Genomic DNA, 12,731 nt, shown 5'->3' with positions numbered 1-12,731 from the left:
GGAGAGTTTATTCTGCAGTATTTCAGTACGGTTTTTTTTTTTTTTTCAATCTTTTGTATTATTCTACAGGAAATTAATTCTGCTTCCCTGTATTTTAAAACCTGCGCTAGGGGTGTAACTTTAGGAAGTAATGCTGCAGAATTAAAAAAAATAGTTTTTGTCCCATCCTCTGCAGTAACAGAATGTTGGAGATCCTACTGCGTTCTAATGTAGAAAACTAAAGTTTGTCTTGCCTAAAAAGCCACAGTCCTAGATTACTTTCAGTTGCCATTAATGAAGGGAGCAGTGATTACTCATTAATTAATAACTCTCACTAGCATTGCATGTCAGCAAAAAAAGAGAAGGAAAATCAGCTTTTCTCCCGTCATTATTGCCTGGCGTTAATTGAAATGAAGATGCTAGCTTTATGATGTTTCCTCTGGCAAGGATGAATCCTGCTGCTCATTTCCAACAAGCTGCTGCATAAAATTAAGAGATTTTGACAAGTAAACCATGAAATTATGCAGGTACTTAGAACATACACATTTTAATTTATTTATTTATTCTTTAACAGGCACTAATGATTAAATCTGACTGTTCATCTTTCTGTATATATATTCTGCTTCTCTATACTGTTCTCAGGTTTTGTTGGACTCTCGCTACCGCGTGGCTTACTAGGGATAATGGGAGTTGAAGTCCAACAAGACTATGGTATTAAATTGTCATAATCCAGTTTTAGAAGCACCTTTGCCATTTTAGTTTTTTTTTAAGATTAAAAAATGCCTTCCTTATGGCACAAAAAGGACTGTTACAGAATTTTTAGTTACGTTTTTCCTGTTAGAGACATAATTCCAGCTAGTTTGCAAATACCAAATACGGCAGAATGATTTTACTTGTTGTTATATCCTGTGACACTTGAAGGGTTTAACCACACTTTGGGATTTTACAGCATAGGACAGAAGCAGTCATGTTGGGGGTATACGGAACAATGTTCCCCTAGGCTGCTTTTACTTTAGTCATTTCAGACATTAGCAGTATGTTTCTCTCTGCCTGTGATATCGGTGTATGATTGTATTCAGCCCAAGGAAATTATTTTTGTTCACATTATTTATGCAGAATGTAAGTAAATAACTATTAGATTCTTTATAGTCTGTTTAGATTAAATAACTTATGTTATGTTTAAATAAATGATCTGAAATGCTCCTAGAGTAGAAAAGTTGAATTTTAGATGAAGATAATCTAAGATAATGCTGGTGCAAACAAGCCAGGGGTATTTTATTAGTGCTAAAACCATTATAATGAAATGTATGCAGTAGTCTCAGATACCCCTGAGTATATTATTTTTGTATTCTATCTTAATCTTGTTATGTACAGTATGGATGCGCTCCAGTTTTAGGAGACTCACATCACTCCCGGCCTTCGCTGTAGATGAGGATTGATGGAGTTGATAAATATCAGCATAGAGCAGTATAACACGTTGGACTTATTTCCCGCGACAGATCTCACGACATCCCGCTGTAAAGCACTGTATCTCCATCAGGGCACCTGATTAATGTACATAGAGCTAGAAAAGCTGTGTTTTATTTATAAATGCTATTTAATCTGCTTTCTGTACCTGTAGCTTCATAAAGTTGCTTTTTAGAAAGACGAAACATGCCTATTTTGTCATTCTTTTAACTGACGATACTTAGCATCAGGGATGGGCTGACCTTGCGTGTTACATGATATCACGACCTATGATATAAATTATTTTATGTGCCACCTGACAGCAGTCCGATCATCATCAGTCATCTGGTCACCCCACCAAAGCACCATCTAGATAAATATGGCTTCCCACCAAAGCCTCACTTGGGAGTAATGGGAAGGCCCGGCAGGGCAATGTATAAAGCAATATCCTGCTTTCCTGGAATACAGCTTCCAATATTTTTAATGACAGCTACTTCTGTTGAATTATGGATGCTACCGATACAATCTGGAGGAAGCAGTTTTTAGCAGGTCTTTTAAGTAGTTTATTAAATCATAAAACCAGAGCTATATTTTATGATATTTTTTTCCATCTCGCTACCTATGGTGCTCAATCTATGTGTCGGGACGAGAAAGGTAGGCGTTTTCATATAAAATGCTTTCATCCTTCAGAGCAATTAGACCAGGCTTTGGAAAACCTTGTTCTCTACACACACATATTATTAAATCACGTATGGCAAAAAAGCTTATTCTAATCCATTGATGACATCTTAAATCTCGCTAATATTCACGCTTAAACAATACATAAAGAACAGAAACGAAACCTGCCATTAGCTCAGCCATGCGTGGATAATATCACCTTCTTGTAATGTTTCACATTCTCTCACTTGAAACATCAGATCCACGGTAATTATAGCACTTGTATAATTAGATTAATTTAAAAAAATTACCTTAATTATAATGCAATCAAATTTACATTCAGTCTTCGCAGTTGAAGCCTGAAAGACACAAGACAAGATGAAAAAAAAAATTAAGGAGGTCTCTTAAAGGAAATTAACCCAGTTTTCTCTGGAGAAGACAGTGATGTATAGTATTAAACCCATTTCTACCAAAATGAATCCTGAAATGGGGTTAAAAAAGAAAGATGTGTGTGTATGTTTATATTATATATTCATTATCAGAAAATTGTGATATATTGTTTCAATTACCCACAACTGCTGGCAGATGCTCCTTCCTTATGTACTTCTACACACAGAGAAACAATTAGGTGTGTAACCAGACACTTAAAGGGGGGGCACTTATTACCAATCCCATTTCTAATACCAAGAAGCAAATTCATTATTTAGATTTTTTTTCTTTCATTTATATTAATATAAAAATGGCATTGGTTGGTTGTTGTGATGTATGTCGGACATATCACATGTTTTAGATTGGTGCCATGCATACTCATACCTAAGAACTCTCCAAGGTTGGCCCAGATCCTCCAAGTGAAGCCCTGCTTCCCAGTGTCTCTGGGTCAGTTTCTTCTCTCTCTCCGTACCGAGGATTTGGCCATGTCACCCTTCATGCCTACTCCCTACCACTTCCCTCCCATCCCACACTCACTAAAGGCTTTCTGGGGCTACCACTATGTGCAGCTAGCCTTGCTCCCAGAAGAGAGAGGGCTCCGGAGAACCTACCCTTGGAAGTTTCCAGGTATAGTAATAATAGCTTTCCACATTTGTGAACAATCTCTAGAGGTGCAGAAACATGTTACAACTTCCATAATTGTGCGACAGTAGAATTCCAGTGGAATCGTCACTTATGGAAAATGTCCTTGCTGTGCCTTTTGATTCTGAAAAGCAAAACCTGAATGACAAAGCAAAACAAGAAAAAGGAAGGAGAGAGAAAGTTCATTACTAGAGAAGGAAGTACAAAGTCTCATAAATCAAGGCTCATAAATTCATGACTTGATCAGCGCATTATTTCTGTTTGCAGAACACCCCAAGCTTTACTGGTTCCATATATGTCTGCCGGACATTCCAAGACCCACTGGGGTCAAATACGTAGAGTAGGTTGCCAGACTCAAATGTGGGCCGAACATTCCAAGCCTCACTTATCTCACACATTCACAGAGCATTCCAAGCCTCTTTACTCAAATACATGATCACAAAACCAAACCAAAAACTCCAAACCTCACTGTTATCCTATATGTTTATACAGAACATTCCAAACATTACTGGTCTCCTATATGTTTATAGAAGATTCAAAATCTCATTGTTCTCCTAAACGGTCATAAAAAATATGCCATGTCTCAACTGTATATTTAAAGATCTCACTGGTCTCCTATATGATGATAAAGAATATGCCATATACCATGAGCCTCCTCTACTGTATATTTAAAGATCTCACTGGTCTCCTATAGGATTATAGAAGATTTAAAATCCCATTGGTCTCCTATATGATGGTAAAGAATATGCCATATACCATGAGCCTCCTCTACTGTATATTTAAAGTTTTCACTGGTCTCCTATAGGATTATAGAAGATTTAAAATCCCATTGTTCTCCTATATGATGATAAAGAATATGCCATATACCATGAGTCTCCTCTATTGTATAGTTAAAGATCTCACTGGTCTCCTATAGATTTATAGGAGATTTAAAATCCCATTGTTCTCCTATATATGCCACGTCTCATCGGTCTCCTATACTGTATATTTAAACAGAGCATTCCAAGAATCACAGGTCTCTGCGCCCAGAGGGTTTTTACCACTCACTGCATACACATCTAGTGGATTATTACAGTTTATTCTTGATGTTCAAACTAGTATAGCTGTCCTCGATAAGGTAATTTAAGATGAATTGTAATTAGCATTTTCAAAGTAACAATTGGATGAGATGTGGCAGGGGATCTCTGGCAGCGTTTGTCCTTTGAATCAAATGCTGATTATAAATATATATTATTGATGTTCCCCTGAACACAGATGGGAATTCTCTTTGTGCGGAAGCCACCTGCGTCTCTATAAAGATGCTATCAATTGAAAAGTCTACCCGCTCCTACCTAACCTTGTAATGTGTCCCATCCACCTGGAGAGAAAAACTGTTGATATATATTCGAATAAAAGAGATTTAGACACTCCAGCCTTTATTCATTTGCAGATTTCCTTTCATTTTCTCAGATTGCGCTAATTACCTGTACAAATATCTAATTACCCTGTCCACTTTTTTCTTCTTATTTGATTGCAGGTAAAAGCCGGTACTTTTTGCTATTCTTTTTTTCTAAACAGTTTGTCTTGAATTTTTGTTATAGATTTTTTTTTTGTAACTTGGAACAAGATAACATGGCATTCATCCAATGCAACATATGTTGCCAGATGTGATTTTTGGTAGATTATATACAACAAAATTCTAACTAAAATCCAAATAAAATCTTCTGGAGTGTTAAGGCTTTATTCACAAAGTTACACTCACTGCCTTAACTGGAATGAAGGTTCAAACGCAAGCAACAAGGGGGACGAGTTCTGCAAAATCTATAGTTTAACTGCTTAGGTCTCTTGAAGGACATCTCCCAGGTTTAATGATCCATTGTGCAAGACCAGCTCAGTTCCACTGACTCTTCGTTACATACTAAAATTGATGTTTTGGATTTTTAGTTAACCTCAACTCACCTGCAGACTCACAGTTTAGTGAATAATCTTGATGGGTCACATATCGCCACCGGTGGGCAACACGATGGCGAAAAGGTGGCTAAATGGCACTTGTCTGTCCCTGGCCGGTATGGAAGGTTTGGCGGGGTTAATTATAGAATTCACTCCCACTAGAAGCTGAGTCCCAAGGTACGTGCAGGTATCTTTTTACTTTACAGAGAGGGTGGTAGATAAGTGATACCGCCTCTCATCAGAAGTGGTAATGGCTAATACGGTGAGGGAATTTAACATGGGAAAAATTGACAGACTACATTGGCTGAATGTTCCTATTTATCATAAAATTCTGTTTCTATGTATCTAACCAATCCAGCATCAATTCTCCAGACAAAAAGTTCACTAAACCTCCACTAGATGTCCTCAGTGCTCAATGGGAAAACAAAAGGCTTCTAAAGAATGATGGAAGTTTCTTTATGGAATTTAAAGAGGTGTCACTAATTGAGGCTTAGGAGCGGACTTTGTTCTTTGTAAGGCTGATGAGTATTCATAGGATTACAGATTTCTCTTTCCTAAATCCGCCAGTATTCCCCTTTCTTCTGCATACGTTTATTTCCTATACCCATCCCTCCGTTGCTATGTCAACTCTGCCAAGAAATTGTTAATTCCAAAAAAATATCCTGCAGACACAGAGAAATCTTGCAGAGACTTCCACAGTCTGGTTTTAAGAATCAGCTAAAAAAAAACCTTTTATTTTAGGGAAATTAGTTTTAATGTCATCATTGCCTTTAGGACGGAGAGGAATATTGGTGCTCAGCGCTTGGGTTAAATAAAATATTAATTATTTAGTTGCATATACAGAAAAAGTGTTGAAAAGTCTGTAGAAAGGTTTGAAAAGAGCTTTTGCCACTGGGCAGAAACACAATTGAAAAAAAACAATTAAGGTATCTTTGCCTAAAATCCTTGTTATTTTAGGCAACAGGCATCCTATGATGTGTGTGAAAGCGTGCTATACATATTTTATGCACCAGCCATTGAAGGAGGAACACCCCAAAATTCTAGAAGATAGATGCTAGGGCTGGAGGAAAGACAGTATATGTGACGGACAGATTATGTATATCCTTGATGGGAAGAAAAATTGGCAGGGGAATTTGTCGTATGTCCACCCAAAACATGTCCTGCTGTATGCAGAGGCTGAAAAACCCTGCGAGGACCTTATCGATCAGACATTTCCACTTAACTTATCATTTAGTGAATAAACACCTAGAGTGTCAAAAAACTTTTGCTACAGCCACACTGCAAAAGAACACGGCAGATGGAGGTGACATGGTGTCTTTGCCTTTTTTGAGGAAAAACCCAACCCTGATGTTCTTCCACATGTAGTGTGTTTGATGGAATCTGTTAGTTCCTAGATGTTATATCAGGAAAGCATTGTGGGTGAAAATTATATCACATCCAACATTTCAAAAGGCCAAAGAGGTGAGACTAGTGGGCCATGCTTGATGGAAATTTTTTTTGTAGGTTTGTGACTTTTTTAGATCTATTTATTATTAGATCTATATTATTATCTATTTATTATTTGTTAAGTATTTTATTTATCTAGTTTAATGTATACACACATTATCATATCTAACAACTCTCCCAGGATGCTTCCCAGGGTCTCCGGGAAGTAGAGCTGTGTTTGGCCATACCTACTCACCACTGCGACACAGTTACAAGGGGACCCCATCCAGAATAACATACTGTGTATCTGCTCAGCACCATTACCACATTTCCCTTCTACGATTCAGGTTGTCATTCCAGTTTGGGATTAAAAAGTCAGTAGCATGCCCGGGAATCATATTTAAAGAGATAGTTTAATGTTCCTGATACACCCACTAAAAGGAATTCATCTGTAGATACTCTAATATGCATTCTTCAAAACAGACTAATAATAAATGAAATAAAACACTTACCTGAGCTAGAAGCTGCAGCCCTGCTGCTGCCCTCCTCCTTCATGGTCTGTGAAGCAGCCAACAAGTGTGACAACATTATGCATTGGAGCATAATTCCCAACAGTTTTGGACTTCATTGGATAGTCCTGATTTTCAGTTAGCTGCCCTACTGCTCGCATTTGCAGGCAGTGGGGCACATGGGCCGGTTTGGGACATCCTCTGATCTTCCTTGACAGATCCAGAGAGGTGAAAAAAAAGGAATGGAGATCAGTGCTGCCTGTGTACAGACCTCCATCATAGCTTGCATGATGTGTTGTGATCCTAATATTCAGGAAAGGTCTGGGTGATCTTATCCCCCAGTGTAGCAAATGGAGATCTCTTGTCACCAGGACCTTCTTTTGCCCCATTGTTTATCTGTCCTTGGCCATTTTCCTCCTACTCCGCGCACCATACCCATTCATGATGCCACTCTCTTAGAAGAAGGAGAGCTCTGGGTGACCTAGCCTGGGATATTTTGCACAGGGGTTTATTAATTAAAGAGAGAGTTTGCAGAGGAGTTATGGTTTGAACTCCTTGACTTTACTCTACATTAAAGGCCAACCCAGTGGTCTTCTGCTGCAAGAGGAGCTTGGCTGACCCTATGCATAGTTAAATCAGTGAGAATTCTTAAAAGTCATACATTTAATTATGCAGTTTATAGGGCCAGCTCGCTAGAGGAACCTGTCATTTTTGGCCTTTCTTAATGAATTCACAGCTCTCCAGACAATTCTCCTACAAACTCTCCCTTTAGTCCATATACCCTATTATCTGATGTTTCTATACACACTATACAACACTGAGACACACTTATATTCATCAAACTTTCTGGGCTTCTTGGAAAGAGGGAAATCGCAGGAGTCTGGACGGAAGGGAGGACAGGGATTTGGGTTACAAGGAAGAACTGCCCCTCGTAATGAGAGATTTATGGGCGGTGTGCATTGTAGTTTTCCATTAATACACCAGCAGCCCTATCTTATCTCATGCTTGGTAGTCGGCAATCACATCTAGCAACAAATTCATCCCTTGATCTATTGTTCATCTCATAGCCAAATCAGAGGAGCATTTGAGGCTTTTGTGATTGCCTCTCTCCACTTCCTTCCACTTTTGCATCCAGAAAGCATTTTAAAGACTAAATCAACCTCCTAAAAAAACTTTAGCCCCCATTTGTGGAAACTGAGTGTCACAACCCTGGTAAATTCTGCTACCTTTTGCCACAGATCTCAGCATCAAAGGGTTAAAGAAAATATCTCCATAAAAATGTTTTAATCAATTTGATGAGCATACAAACTGTGTTTTTTCTCTTTAAATCCAAAAGATAACTTTTTTTTCATCTTAATCTCACGAAAACTCAGTTGTTAGAAAATATAACCCCTTTCCCTCCCTGTCAATATTAGGTCCTGTGTACAGCAGAGGAGCTGTCAGGGGTTGCTGATCCATGACTAAAGTATGTATCGGTAATTACGTCGTCTGTCGTGCCATGCTTCATAGCTGTTTACATGACTAGTTGCCATCAGTCTATACAATGAAAAGGCTCTAAACAAACATAGTTTTGTTTATTTTGAAGCGCAATGCTGCATCCAAAGGAATTGTGCAAAACAATATTCAAAATGGAGAACCAAAAACACCGAACTTCTACTTATTTACATCCCTGAAAACATTCTGACCATGAGAAGCTTCAGATATTAACCTTTTAATAGCCCGTCATGCAGATTCTGTGTAGTGACTTGCCAAATGTAGTAGCCGAAACCGGTCGTCATGGAAACCTTGACCTGATATTATTATTTAAAGATACATTTAATTGGGTCACCTGCATTCAAACAGGGATATCAGCCATTGCATACTGGTAGCAATAGCACCAGCTGGATGTATATGGGATATATGATCACAGTAGTGTAGAAAGGAATGAAGAATCTGCCTCTTCATTCTGAGAACTTGAGATTGGGACAAACAAAAATGCTTCAACTCAGGGAGACCCTGAGCGTTCCCAGGTCTCTGCTGTAACAGAGCCCCCCGCAGCCCTGTCCAGGGGGACCCAACGTCAACACAGCCCTACCAAACCTCTCCTCACCAGCCAACGCATATACCACTGGGCCAGAGAGCCGCACTCACTCAGTCTGAGTGCCAGATACGATGTCATTTCCCAGCTCTCAGACATAGCCAGAGTGTGAGAAATGCAGGGCGGGGGTTTGTGTTTATGTGTGTTTGTGCATGTTTAACTAAGTGTGTAAGCATGTGTGTTAGTGTGTGTGTTTAAGATGGTGTTTGTGTAAGTGTGTGTTTAAGTAATGTGTGTTAGTATGTGTGTGTTTAAGCAAATGTTCTAATGTGTGTGTCTTTAAGCAAATGTGTTTAAGTATGTTTATTATGATACTGTTTGTGTATGTTACTGTATGTGTATGTGTGTTAGAATAAGTAAGTATTACTGTGTGTGTATTAAAATGTTAGTGTGCATTTAAGTATGATACATTGTGTTAGCATGTGTGTAAATATGTTAGTGTGTGCTGTGACTGAACGTCCTTTAAAGCACAAGGAGTTTGTCAGAGATCTTTAAGAACCACTTGTCTTCTATCCAGTTAAAATTGAAGTATTTATTTTCTTCAAAACAGCAGCAAAACCAAAATACAATATAAACAAAATAAATAAAGCCAAAGTAAGCCGTATACACCGCCCATCTACCCCAGTACCAGCCTTTCTGTCACTGTGTGTAAGACACAAAGGGGTTCCCGCCATTTTTTGTTAGGCTACTGTCCCAGTTCGGCCTCTTTATAGAACAATTAAGAATGCCGTGCAGCTACCTTTTGTTTGAGAGGTCAATCATTTTGATTTGGACTATTGTGTAAAGGAGACAAGAACACATTAGATCTGCTTGTTAATAGCATTAAAGTAATTTTGTTAATTAACAAAAATAATCTGGAGAGTTACATCAGCCCACAGAACTTGTTTCAAAATAAGGCTCTTTAGAATGACTTCTTAATGTGCTCCAAAGGAAAAGCGAGTCTAAAAAATACATTCACATTTCACAAGTAATAAACTCCAGATGCATTGTGGCAGGTGGTTAACTATATCCATGTGTACGTTAACTGATTGAGTGCCATTAAGGTCAGCCAGCAACAAGAAGTATGAACTTCTCTGGATACTCTAGAAGCAAGGTCAGACAGGACAATCGCTGCCAAGTTCCAACGGCAAAACACGATCATCCATCACTCATTTGACACTTTTCCAAATGAATCACTGTACCGATCCAACAGCAAAAATGTTGTTCCTCAGTTTGGATCTTTAGATTAAACAGTTCCTTTTTGGGGCAATATTCTACTGATGTGAGTGGCACTTTTGATGGTCACACTTGTTGTCTCCTGCCTCAGGTATATTTCAAACAATGAATAACTGCACTCAGCGGATCCATACATGTTTGTACAGTTTAACAGATGTTTTGAAAGATAAAGTCTTAGTAATACCATTTTAAGAGGATTTTGTTTTATTTCATCCAACCTCACACTTTTTTTACAGTTTACATTGACCAGCGACATGCTAAGGTGGGTGCTGCGCGTACAAAAAGCCCAGAGACCCCTGTAACAGAAGCGTTCGGTGGGGTCACACAATGTGACGTAAAGTGACCCTGTGTGCAAGCTACTCTGAAGATAGTAAAGAGTAAGAGTGTGTGTCTTAGTGTATGGTGTTAGTATGTATGTTGGGTGTGTTAGAGTGAATGTGTAAGTGTATCGTGTTAGGTGTGTGTGGGCATTATAGTATCGTGTAGGCATATGGAGTGAGAGGTTAGGTGGTAGCACATAGTGTTAAGTAAGTGCATGTATGTTAGTCTGTGTGTATACATGTATGTGTGTGTTAATTACGAGCATCAAACAAATCCAGAACTCAGGAGCCAGTAACCCTAGGCTCATCCTTGACATTAACCCTAGCCTAATACCACCCTACAGAAAGGCTATACATCATACCATGTGTTTGCAGGAGACTGTGGTGAGTTGACATATATCTGCGCTTTCTAAAGGGACCACCAGGACTAGTTTCTCCTGCGATAAGGGCATAGGTGCCACTGCACAATGTATAGTGACATATTAATGAGATGGCATTAGAGATGCATCATCAATTTTAATAGGTATTACGCAGCGCCAACATAGCCCTTCATGCATGGAAACCAACAGGTTTTGCAGTTCATAATGCGCGGTGATTTGTTTCCACTCGGTGCAGTTCACATTTCATTGAATAATCCCTTCCAGGACACAACCTATACCATTACTTATCTCCCTACAACACTTTTTTACTTAAAAACTCTGTGGCCCAATTTTCATGCCACTTATAGCCAATCAGCAACAGGAAAGCACTCTCATTGAAATCAATAGGAGTGCTTTCTGCGCATGCATGCAGAGAGTCTCATTAGACAACCTGGAACTTTTGCACGAGTCGGTACTGGAGCTTGCTGGCAGTCACATGTACCTGACTTGTCAAGAACTCCTGCAAGGCTAGTAGGTAAAAGGTAGGGAGAAAGGCAAATGCATGTGTGGGGGGGGGGGCACCATTTGCAAAGGCGACACAGTGATAATTTATTGGGGACATTACTCTATAGTGGCACAGTTATATTTCAAGGGAAAATATAAAATTAACATACAGCAGTGTAGACATATTTCTGAAATGTTCCTGAAGGCAAACAGGGTCATTTTTAATAAACTTTAAATGAATGAGTTCTTTAAGGAGTCTTGTATTGTAATATACATTCAATAGTATCCTTGATGGATCATTAGAGTCTAGTATCAGCAGAAGTGTTAAATTTAAGGTATCCATCGTTCCCAGACCATTTCCTTAGCTGTTTAGCCCAGGTTCTGCCTGATGACCATTCTTATTCAGCTTCAAAATAATCATTTGGGAACACATCAGATAGAGTTATAGCATTAATTTAGTAGTAATTATCCGCAGGGAGTGATACGGTAAGACCTCTGATTAAGTGTTTTGTTTTTAACATTACAAATTAGTTCAGGTACTGAATTGGATATCAGAATTCTAGAATAGGCTTCTTCTTTAACGCTTATGAAGCCTGATCATTTTATATGTGCGCAGAAAAAGAGATATTTGCAAAGTGTGGGATTTTGTGATTACCGTAATTAAACGTGTGCTTCCTACAACCCTCTTGCATAGAATGTCTATTAAAAAAAAACTGTATATAAAAAAACTAGAAATCTGAAAAAATACATTAATATAATTAATATTAAATTAATATAAATGAAATAAGTTTAAACTATCACTATATATTGAGCCAGACATTGATGGTGGTACAGCGTAACTCCCATCACTATACAATGAGCCAGACATTGACGGTAGAGCAGCATAAACCCTATCACTATACACTAAGCCAGACATTGACATGGTAGGCCTCTACCCCTAAAACAGCCTGCCTGTGCCAACTCTGCCTCTGAAACAGCCTACCTGTGCCAACTCTGCCCCTTTAGCAACCTGCCTGTACCACCTCTGCCCCTTAAACAGGCTGCCTCTGCACCCCCCCAATCAGCCTGCCTGTCCCATTTCTACTACTAAACACTCACTAACTTACTAACTCACTAACTTACTAACTCATTCATTCATTTATTCATCCACTCACTCTCCCACCCCCCCTTACCTCTCTTGTAGATTTCACTGGTCTGGGGGCCAAGCATCACCGCCGCTTACTGCTGTGGCACCTGTGCA

The sequence above is a fragment of the Sceloporus occidentalis genome, unplaced genomic scaffold, assembly GCF_023333645.1.
Source record: "Sceloporus occidentalis isolate IW3139 unplaced genomic scaffold, rSceOcc1.0.p SCAF_26, whole genome shotgun sequence".
Classification (NCBI taxonomy): domain Eukaryota; kingdom Metazoa; phylum Chordata; class Lepidosauria; order Squamata; family Phrynosomatidae; genus Sceloporus; species Sceloporus occidentalis.
Note: the sequence above shows the minus strand (reverse complement) of the source record.